This window comes from Palaemon carinicauda, chromosome 17 (assembly GCF_036898095.1).
Source record: "Palaemon carinicauda isolate YSFRI2023 chromosome 17, ASM3689809v2, whole genome shotgun sequence".
Classification (NCBI taxonomy): domain Eukaryota; kingdom Metazoa; phylum Arthropoda; class Malacostraca; order Decapoda; family Palaemonidae; genus Palaemon; species Palaemon carinicauda.
The window spans coordinates 81,613,266-81,621,733 of record NC_090741.1 but is presented as its reverse complement, the minus strand read 5'-3'; the positions used below and the strand labels follow the sequence as shown (position 1 = coordinate 81,621,733).

At 35.5% G+C, this 8,468-nt stretch overlaps 1 long non-coding RNA gene across 1 annotated transcript; it reads right to left on the bottom strand.

The window, feature by feature from the left end:
* Positions 1–1,464: 1,464 nt before the first annotated feature.
* On the bottom strand, positions 1,465–8,248 carry LOC137656134 (uncharacterized). Its single transcript, XR_011046954.1, has 2 exons — positions 8,187–8,248; positions 1,465–1,755 (listed from the first exon to the last, which is right to left on the bottom strand). It is a non-coding gene; the product is annotated as an uncharacterized lncRNA (long non-coding RNA).
* Between the last annotated feature and the right edge of the window lie 220 nt (positions 8,249–8,468).

The following is an 8,468-nucleotide window of genomic DNA, read 5'->3' as shown; positions in this document are numbered from 1 at the left end:
TATATATATATATATATATATATATATATATATATATATATATATATATTATACATATATATATATATATATATATATATATATATATATATATATATATATATATATATATACATATATATTGGTGTGCTACTGTCTTAAGCACACATTTGAGTATGAGTTGTTTTCAGATATATTTAGATGGTTTATTGAACACATCTTGGTGGTTTTTTAAGTTTTATTGTATATAAACAACTGAGTTAAACATCTCCATCACTGGAGGAAGCTGTGTTGGTCCACATGACCAATTCTGGTGAAGTTTTGATAAGAACTGAACAAATTACTGATATCCCAAAAATCGTACACTTGCTTTAATTTGGATAAGTGACGGAATCGGAAGACACCTGCATCCGGTGACGTCACAAACTTTCACACGAAGAGTTAATGTGTTGACACTAAGAAGAATGACAACTCAGCATCTTACATCCTGTACACAATTTGAGTTGACCATAGCAAATCTCACGGCCAGCTCTTCCAACCAACATGACATATTACGTCATTTGTTTTAAACATGTAATATTACTATTCTAATCATTACATATGCTCGGCCAGCTATCTCAATTTTTTTTACAAAAATTTAACAACAAGCCGAAACATGGTTATTTAGGTGTGACTGGACATACGTATCATTCATTGTCCAAAACTAGCTATATCCAACTGAGGACGAATGTCCAAACAGGCACACCAAAATTAATAACAATAGTGCATACAAAAAAAGATATTACCAAAGCAAAAAGAAAAATGCATGATAAAACCAAGATCATACATATGGTACATTGCTAGCAAATGATTACATGGTACCAAAAAACAAAACAAATTCTGACTTACAAATGATTCGGTAACTTGATAAAGAATAATTGTTACCTTTGTCAGAAACAAGATACTCAACATTCAGTGCACAAATACGAATTCCTGGTACGTACACGTACCACGGTTTCGTACATATATATATATTTATATATAGGGCTGATACATTTTATTAGATGCCCATAGATTCTGTTATATATCTTATATATTTTTCTTTTTTTTTTTTCTCTTTTCTTTTTTAACATTCCGGCTTATATATTTTTTATTAGATGCCGAGAGAAAAAATGATTTATATCCTTTTTTATTTTATTTATTTTTTTAAATGTTATTTTAAATGTATTTTTAACAATGCAAATGTAGAGAATTTCTTTAATTACATATTACTAGCGTACTAATCAGCTTTTCATACAAACATCAATCCGACAAATTACTCCCTTAGCGAATGAGGTGGCCACTCATACAGCTTTGAACTGGATTAAATAGGGGGTATTGTCAGGGCTATGCAACTCATTCCTTTGTAGCTGCTTGCTGTGCCGTAACCTACGCCAAACAAGGATGTTCACGGCGATAAATATCATCACCGTGAAACACAAACTAGCCAGTATTATGGGGTGAAGAATCTCTTTGTAAGTCGGCGACAGGTGGTCCTTTTCGGTAAGTTTCATTAAGTGTTTCGCCACACTTCCTTTATAGGGGAGAGGAAGTGCGGGCGTTGTAGAGGTCCACGTGAAATTCGCGAAGTAAGCACGTTCTCTGATGATTGTCCGTAGGCCAGTCACCATGGAATTCGGGGAAGTCCCGATACAGCCATCTGCTGCGACGAAGATGTGGTTGTGGGATGTGGATCCGTCAGGGCATGATATATTGAAGCCGTCCTTGTCGTATCGTATCCACGAGCCATTATTTAGTCTGCAATTGAATTCTTTATTGTCAAAGGGATAAAGCTTATCCAGACAATTTTCACTTGTATGGGAGAGAGCACCGTCTAGCACTATACCTAACTCGCATGAATCCATCAAGTTTTTACGGAATTCAAATGAGTCAGCTGTACATATTTTTCTATCCATTGCGTCTGAACAGTGAGTTAATTGATTTAAGTCTTTAATGACCGTATATGTTTCCTTGTCTGGGGAAATCAATACGTGTCCTGTCAAACTGGATATTACTGGATTTGAGTGATTCGTCATGAAAGTCGGAAATGGTGATATCCTGTAAGATTGCCAGGCATCAGAAGAATCAAAGGGAATTGTAATCCTAATCTTGTTATTATCTACGTTTACTGTAATTAGGCTGTAATAAAATTCTAACCTATGTTCGTCTAACAAAGGAACATAGCCTAGTTTATCCCTAGTGTTCTCCAGAACTAATTTTAAGTAACGTATAGGCAACAAATGGGGCGACAATACACCTTTAGTTGCTAACGTGATAGCTTCTACATAATCCTTGGATTTCTCAATGAAATGTGCAATTCTGTTATGTATGTGATCTATCTTTGAATCATAATACGTTAATGTTGCTAACAAATCCTGTACTTCCATAATTTGAACGATATTATCTGAATGTTCATTTAACAAATCCATAATTTTATTGATTGAAGCTAACTGATCCCTTAGTTCTGACATAATCAATTCATCTTTATGAGTCAAGAACTCAATTTTCTTATTTTGATTACTAATTTTAAGACGATTGGAAAGTCCTAAACCTAAACTTGCAACAGACCCAAAGATGCTTAATGCAGCATAAATGAACGGATTCCGTCTTTCTTTTTGTTCGTGTCCTACAGTCCACATCAAAAGGTCATAAGCCAAAGATCCTGTCTCTCCAGTCTTATTCTTTAAGTCATCAGATAGCATCTCTGCAATTTTTAATGTTGAGCTAAGCAAACTCTTAGTAGTCAAATGAAAATGTCTCCTATGCAACTCATCCAATGATGCAGAAAACCTTGAAATGGCGGTTCTTAAGCTAGTGACATCATTCTCTTGAAGAAAAATTGCTTGCATATGCACTTCGACAATTACGTTGGTTGATGTAATAAAAATGTCTTCTTGTCTTTCAACTATATTTCCATATTTAAAATATATATTCTTAGTCTTAGAACTCATCCCATACGAAAAAAATGTCTGAGCGAACAATATCACTCCCAACAACAAAAAATTCATCTTGGAAACCTGTAACGAGAAAAAACATATGTAATTACTCCTGTATTAAAAAGAAAACTTTTAAATTGAAATTAAAATTTTTCCTCACTTCTTTTTAATTTCTTATGTGAGACAATGGTACTATTCTCTCATCCGTGGGTTGGGCTACATTTTGAATTCTAAACCTATTGGCCGTCAATATTTCCAAAATGTTAAATGGGCCTTCAAACTTAGGTGTTAGTTTATAGTTGAGCCCTTTTCTGACATTGATTTGAATATAGATGTTATCACCCACGGTATATGTTTTAGTTGGTTTCGCTATTTTATCATGATTCCTTTTCATTATGATTTGTGATTCTTCTAAATTCTTTCGAAGGATATCATATCGACTTATACTTGCATTTATACATTCTTTTAAAGGATTTGATAGATTAGTTGTAGGCGTTAATACATGGAAAGGTGTTCTAACTGGGGTACCATACAATGCTTCATGCGGTGACATTTTAATTGATATATGATATGAATGATTCAGAGTACTCAGTGCCGCCGGTATTGCAATATCCCAGTTGGGGTCTGATCCCCCTAGTGTTACCCTTAATATATTTAATATCTTCCTATTTGCTCTTTCCACTAGCCCATTCGACTCTGGGTGATATATCATGGTATTGATCTTCTTTATTTTGAGGAATTCACACAATGAGGTAAGAAAGTGATTATTAAATTCACCACCCGAGTCTGAGATTATCATGTGTGGAATTCCATGTTTACAAATGTAACACTCGTAAAACTTCCTAGCGCATTCAATCGCAGTTTTAGTTTTAAGCGCTATTAGTTCTGTATATCGAGTTAAAGCATCTATAATTACTAAGAGGTGCTTATTCCCTCTGTCTGACTCGTAAAATCCTGTTAACAAATCTAAATGTATTCTTTCAAAGGGTTGATTGGGAACAGGATAAGTTCCTAAGCTAACAGGTGTTTTCGTATGCCCTTTGTTTTCCTGACATGTGCGACAATTAGCTATGTGTCTTTTTATATCTGTAAGCATTGTATGCCAATAAAACAATGATTTGGCTTTCTGTGACATTAATGAGAACCCAGGGTGTCCATGTAATGGATTTGAATGCAACCAATTCAGGACAGTGGAAACAAGTGAGTTTGGTACTACTACCTGGTCGTTAGTTACATGTGGTGTATTGCGGGTTTTCCTTGTCACAGTCCTACACAGAATATTATCTTTGATTACATAATTCTGCTGCTTATACTTTATATATTCTTTTTCTTTATGATTGCCTTTCAAAGCATTTATAATTGTTTCTATTTTCTGATCTTTTCTTTGCTCAGTCTGTAACAATTCAGCACTCCAGCCTAAATCTTCTTGTTCAGATATTGTTTTTACAATAGGCATGGATGTTGATATATCTATTAATTCAGCTAAAGACTCCGTACAAGATGACACGGGGTTGCGTGATAATGCATCCGCAATGATATTTGCTTTCCCAGGTAAATACCCGATTCTTGCGCCAAAATCTTGAATGATTAAATGCCACCGAGTTCGTTTAGGGCTGTGATTGAAGCCTTTAAAGAACTCTGTTAGTGGTTTATGGTCAGTAAGAACCTTAACGGGATAACCGTAAATTATGAACTTAAAATGCACTAGCGAATTAACAATAGCTAGTCCTTCCTTGTCTATTACTGCATATTTACTTTCGGAAGTTCTCAATTTTCGAGAATAGAAAGCTATCGGGAAAAACTGTTTATCATATTGCTGAAGCAATACCCCTCCCACTCCTAAGTCTGAGGCGTCTGTTGCAATGAAGAATTCCTTACCGAAGTCAGGAAATTTTAAGATAGGAGAACTACACAGTTCATCTTTCAAAGTATTAAACGCCTGTTGATGTTGCTCAGACCATATGAAATCTACGCCCTTCTTCGTAAGATCAGTTAAAGGAGCGGCTATTATTGAATAGTTGCGTATAAAACGCCTGTAATATCCACTACAACCCAGAAATTGCTGTATTCCCTTGACATTAGTAGGTATGGGAAAATTACGTATAGCCGACACCTTATCATGGACTACTTTAAGACCTTGGCTTGACACCATGAAACCCAAATATACTAATTCTGTTTTGAAAAATTCACACTTACTAATCTTTACCCTTAAGTTATGTTGTCTTAATCTCTGTAGTACTAGTTCTAACTTACGTAGATGTTCTTCTAAGGTGTTGGAAAAGATTACAAGATCATCCATATAGGCATGCAATATATCCCCTAACAAGTCTCCAAACACTATGTTAATCATTCTTGTAAATGTTATAGGAGCACAACGTAAACCAAAAGGCATCCGTAAAAATTCATAATGTCCCCTGGCTGTGCTGAAGGCTGTGTATGGGATACTATCTTCTTCTAGTGATATCTGGTGAAAGCCTTTAAGTAAGTCCAAACTGGTAAAATATTTATTCTGACCTAACAAAGACAAAATATCGTCAGTACATGGCACTGGGAATCGATCAGGGATCGTTTCCTCGTTTAGACGACGAAAGTCGACACAGATACGCCATGTTCGATCTTTTTTCGGTACAACTATTAAAGGAAAATTATAAGGGCTATTTGATTTTCTAATGACTCCTTCCTCTAACATTTTACCTACTTCATCATTTATTTCATTCTGGAATTTCATAGGGAGTCTGTACGAGGGTACATATATAATTTTCTGTTTGTCTTTTAACCTTATTTGATGCTCGATCACATCTGTTTTCCCTAAGGATCCATCCGTAGTGGAAAAGACATCTGTATATTTATTTAAAAGTTCAAAAATTTTCTGCTGAATTTCTTCGTCTTGAATGTCCTTACTGATTTTATTTTTAATAGATCGTAAAAGGGATTCATCCGCAACTGATTGAGAGTGATTGATTTCAGCAACGGTAAGAATACGATGTTTATAAACTTCTACATCCAAGATATGTTGATTTTTGTGAATTACTAAAGTGTTATTTAAATGATTACAGACTTCGATATTACATTGCTGATGTGAGCCTACTGTATAAATAGCTTGTGTGACAGACAATCCGTTGGTTTTCAAAGTATCGGAAAGGATTAATATTTCAGATCCCGGTAGTGTTTTCTTTATTTGCACTATTAAATTCGAAGGTATGTTTGGTTCGATATATTGCGTGCAAGATGATATTACGGGTGAACGAGAATTCTGCTGGGTCGCGTGTATTATTTCTTTATTAGTGAGACAAGTTATTGGTTCTTCAACGTACGTTACGGTTACATTTGTCGTCTCCTTATTATCCAAAACAGACTTTAAAGTATTAGAAGACTTATAGAATTTCCCTTTGATATACACGCCGTGCTTTGCAGGAGCTAAGATAATGTTTTGATTTCCCATAGATGGGTATCCTATAATTACAGCTGGATACATATTAATGTTTTTCACAACAACAAATGTATCGGCAAACGTGCGATTACCGACTCTGAACTGAATATGAGTTATGCCTATGACGTTTAATTCATTATTTCCTATACCTGAAAGTCTGATTCCTGATTTTTCAATCGGAAAGTTCGAAAACAACAAATGATGCGTCTTCAAATCCATAATATTACGTGGACTACCAGAGTCAAAAAATAACGTAAAGGATTTGTGTTCTAAATTTACAGCATATAAGGTTGGCCGTAACTCATTTTGGCTTATTATTGTATGAATTCGTTGCAAATCTACGGGAGCATGCACTGTTTTACTTAATTCGGCCGTGTGTTTCATAGGAAAATCTATTGTCTCACATTTATCTGATAAAACATTAAATTGATTATTCAATACTATTGATGTTGACATAAATGACCTTGACCCAACATCACTCTCTTCCCCTCTAGAGTTAACTATGTGGTATTTGCTTTGTTCTGCACATTCTGAAAATTAGGCTGACTTTGCGAGGTCTGGTTTGACGGCCCAGGCTCAGCGATATTTGAAGAAGTGTTTGTTTGTTTCGGACTCTGAACTGCATTGACATTTTGTTGTTTCTTCTTATTGTTAAAATGAGGATTTTTCTTTTTATTTCCATATGGAACTGACTGTGGAATTGACTGTGTATTTCTAGGATATTGTTGTGTCTTACGCGCGTAACATTGACTATAAGAATGTGATCCTGTGTTGTGAACTGAACAAAATTTCGTTCTACAGTCTGCGCTTATGTGACCTTGACGTTTGCAGTTGTAACACGTCACTCCCGCTACTGGATTATTAATTACGTTCACTGTTTGTGGTTTTGTTTCATTCTTAGCAAAAACTTGAGTTAACACGGGATCGAGATCTGGACACTTGGACATGTGCTTCTTTATCTGTTTATAGACATCCAATTCCGTACTTGCAGGCATTAACTTCTTATCAAAGCACCGCACTAAAGCTTCAGGCAACATAAGTGTCATGCAAGTTAAATACATTAATCGTAAAAAATCTTTCACGGAGATATTATCGTTAGTAACCCAAGTGGAATTACCTAAAATGTCCTGATATTCGTTAAGCCTATCAGCTATGAGAGCTGCTCTCTCAACAACATTAAGCCGATTCATAGTGGCTTGATTAAGTGTATTTCGTAACGTTAACACCACATCCAAAGCTTCTTCACCCCCATAGATCGCGCGTAACCTAACTTTGAAATCATCCCAAGTAACTGCTTCCTGAAATGAAACACCTCTTAAATACGCACTCGCATCCCCCTTAGAAAAATCTATAAAACTTTTAGCTTCTTGTAATTGTACAAAAGGATCTACGATTTGTTTGGCATTTAAATGGGCATCAACGGATGAAATCCATGACTCCACATTTTGTGGCAAGAACCCGTTGACACGGCCTTGAAAAGGAAGGATTGCTGACCTGGCATTTACAAGCGTCACAATTGGAGGAGGATTAGCCTGGCCTACACCACTAGGTCCAGGGGTAGGGCTGACAGGAGGAGCCATGACTGCTGTATTCTTTTTTTTTTCTATCTCTTTGACCCCTTTCAATCCTATCAAAATATCTATATGAGTACAGACGCCCACTGCGTAAACGCATATGTATAATAAAATTCCCCCAACAATGTTACTAATCCCAATACATTTCCCCCCAAGAGTTTATGAAAGAAAAAGGAATTAGCACAAAGAAAGAAAAATTCTAAATGAGAATTCGGAGTTTCTTATAACAAAGTTTAGGAATTCACTCACCCCAGTAATATTTGACTAACGACTTGTGACAACTACACTTCACTGCACAAACTGAAATGAATACAAAATCTTTGTACTTAGCTTTATATGTAGTCGAGTCGTCTCTCTCTCTCTCTCTCTTGATGTTTTGTTAGCGATGTCTCGTTCTAGTTTCTTGTAGAATGTAGGTCTTCCTGGATATGTTTTGCAATAGTTGAATGCCAGTCCTTGGGTTTCCTAGGATGTTGATTGAAGATTCTATTTGTATACTAACATATGTTGGTGTTAGCATTTTCGTTGGAC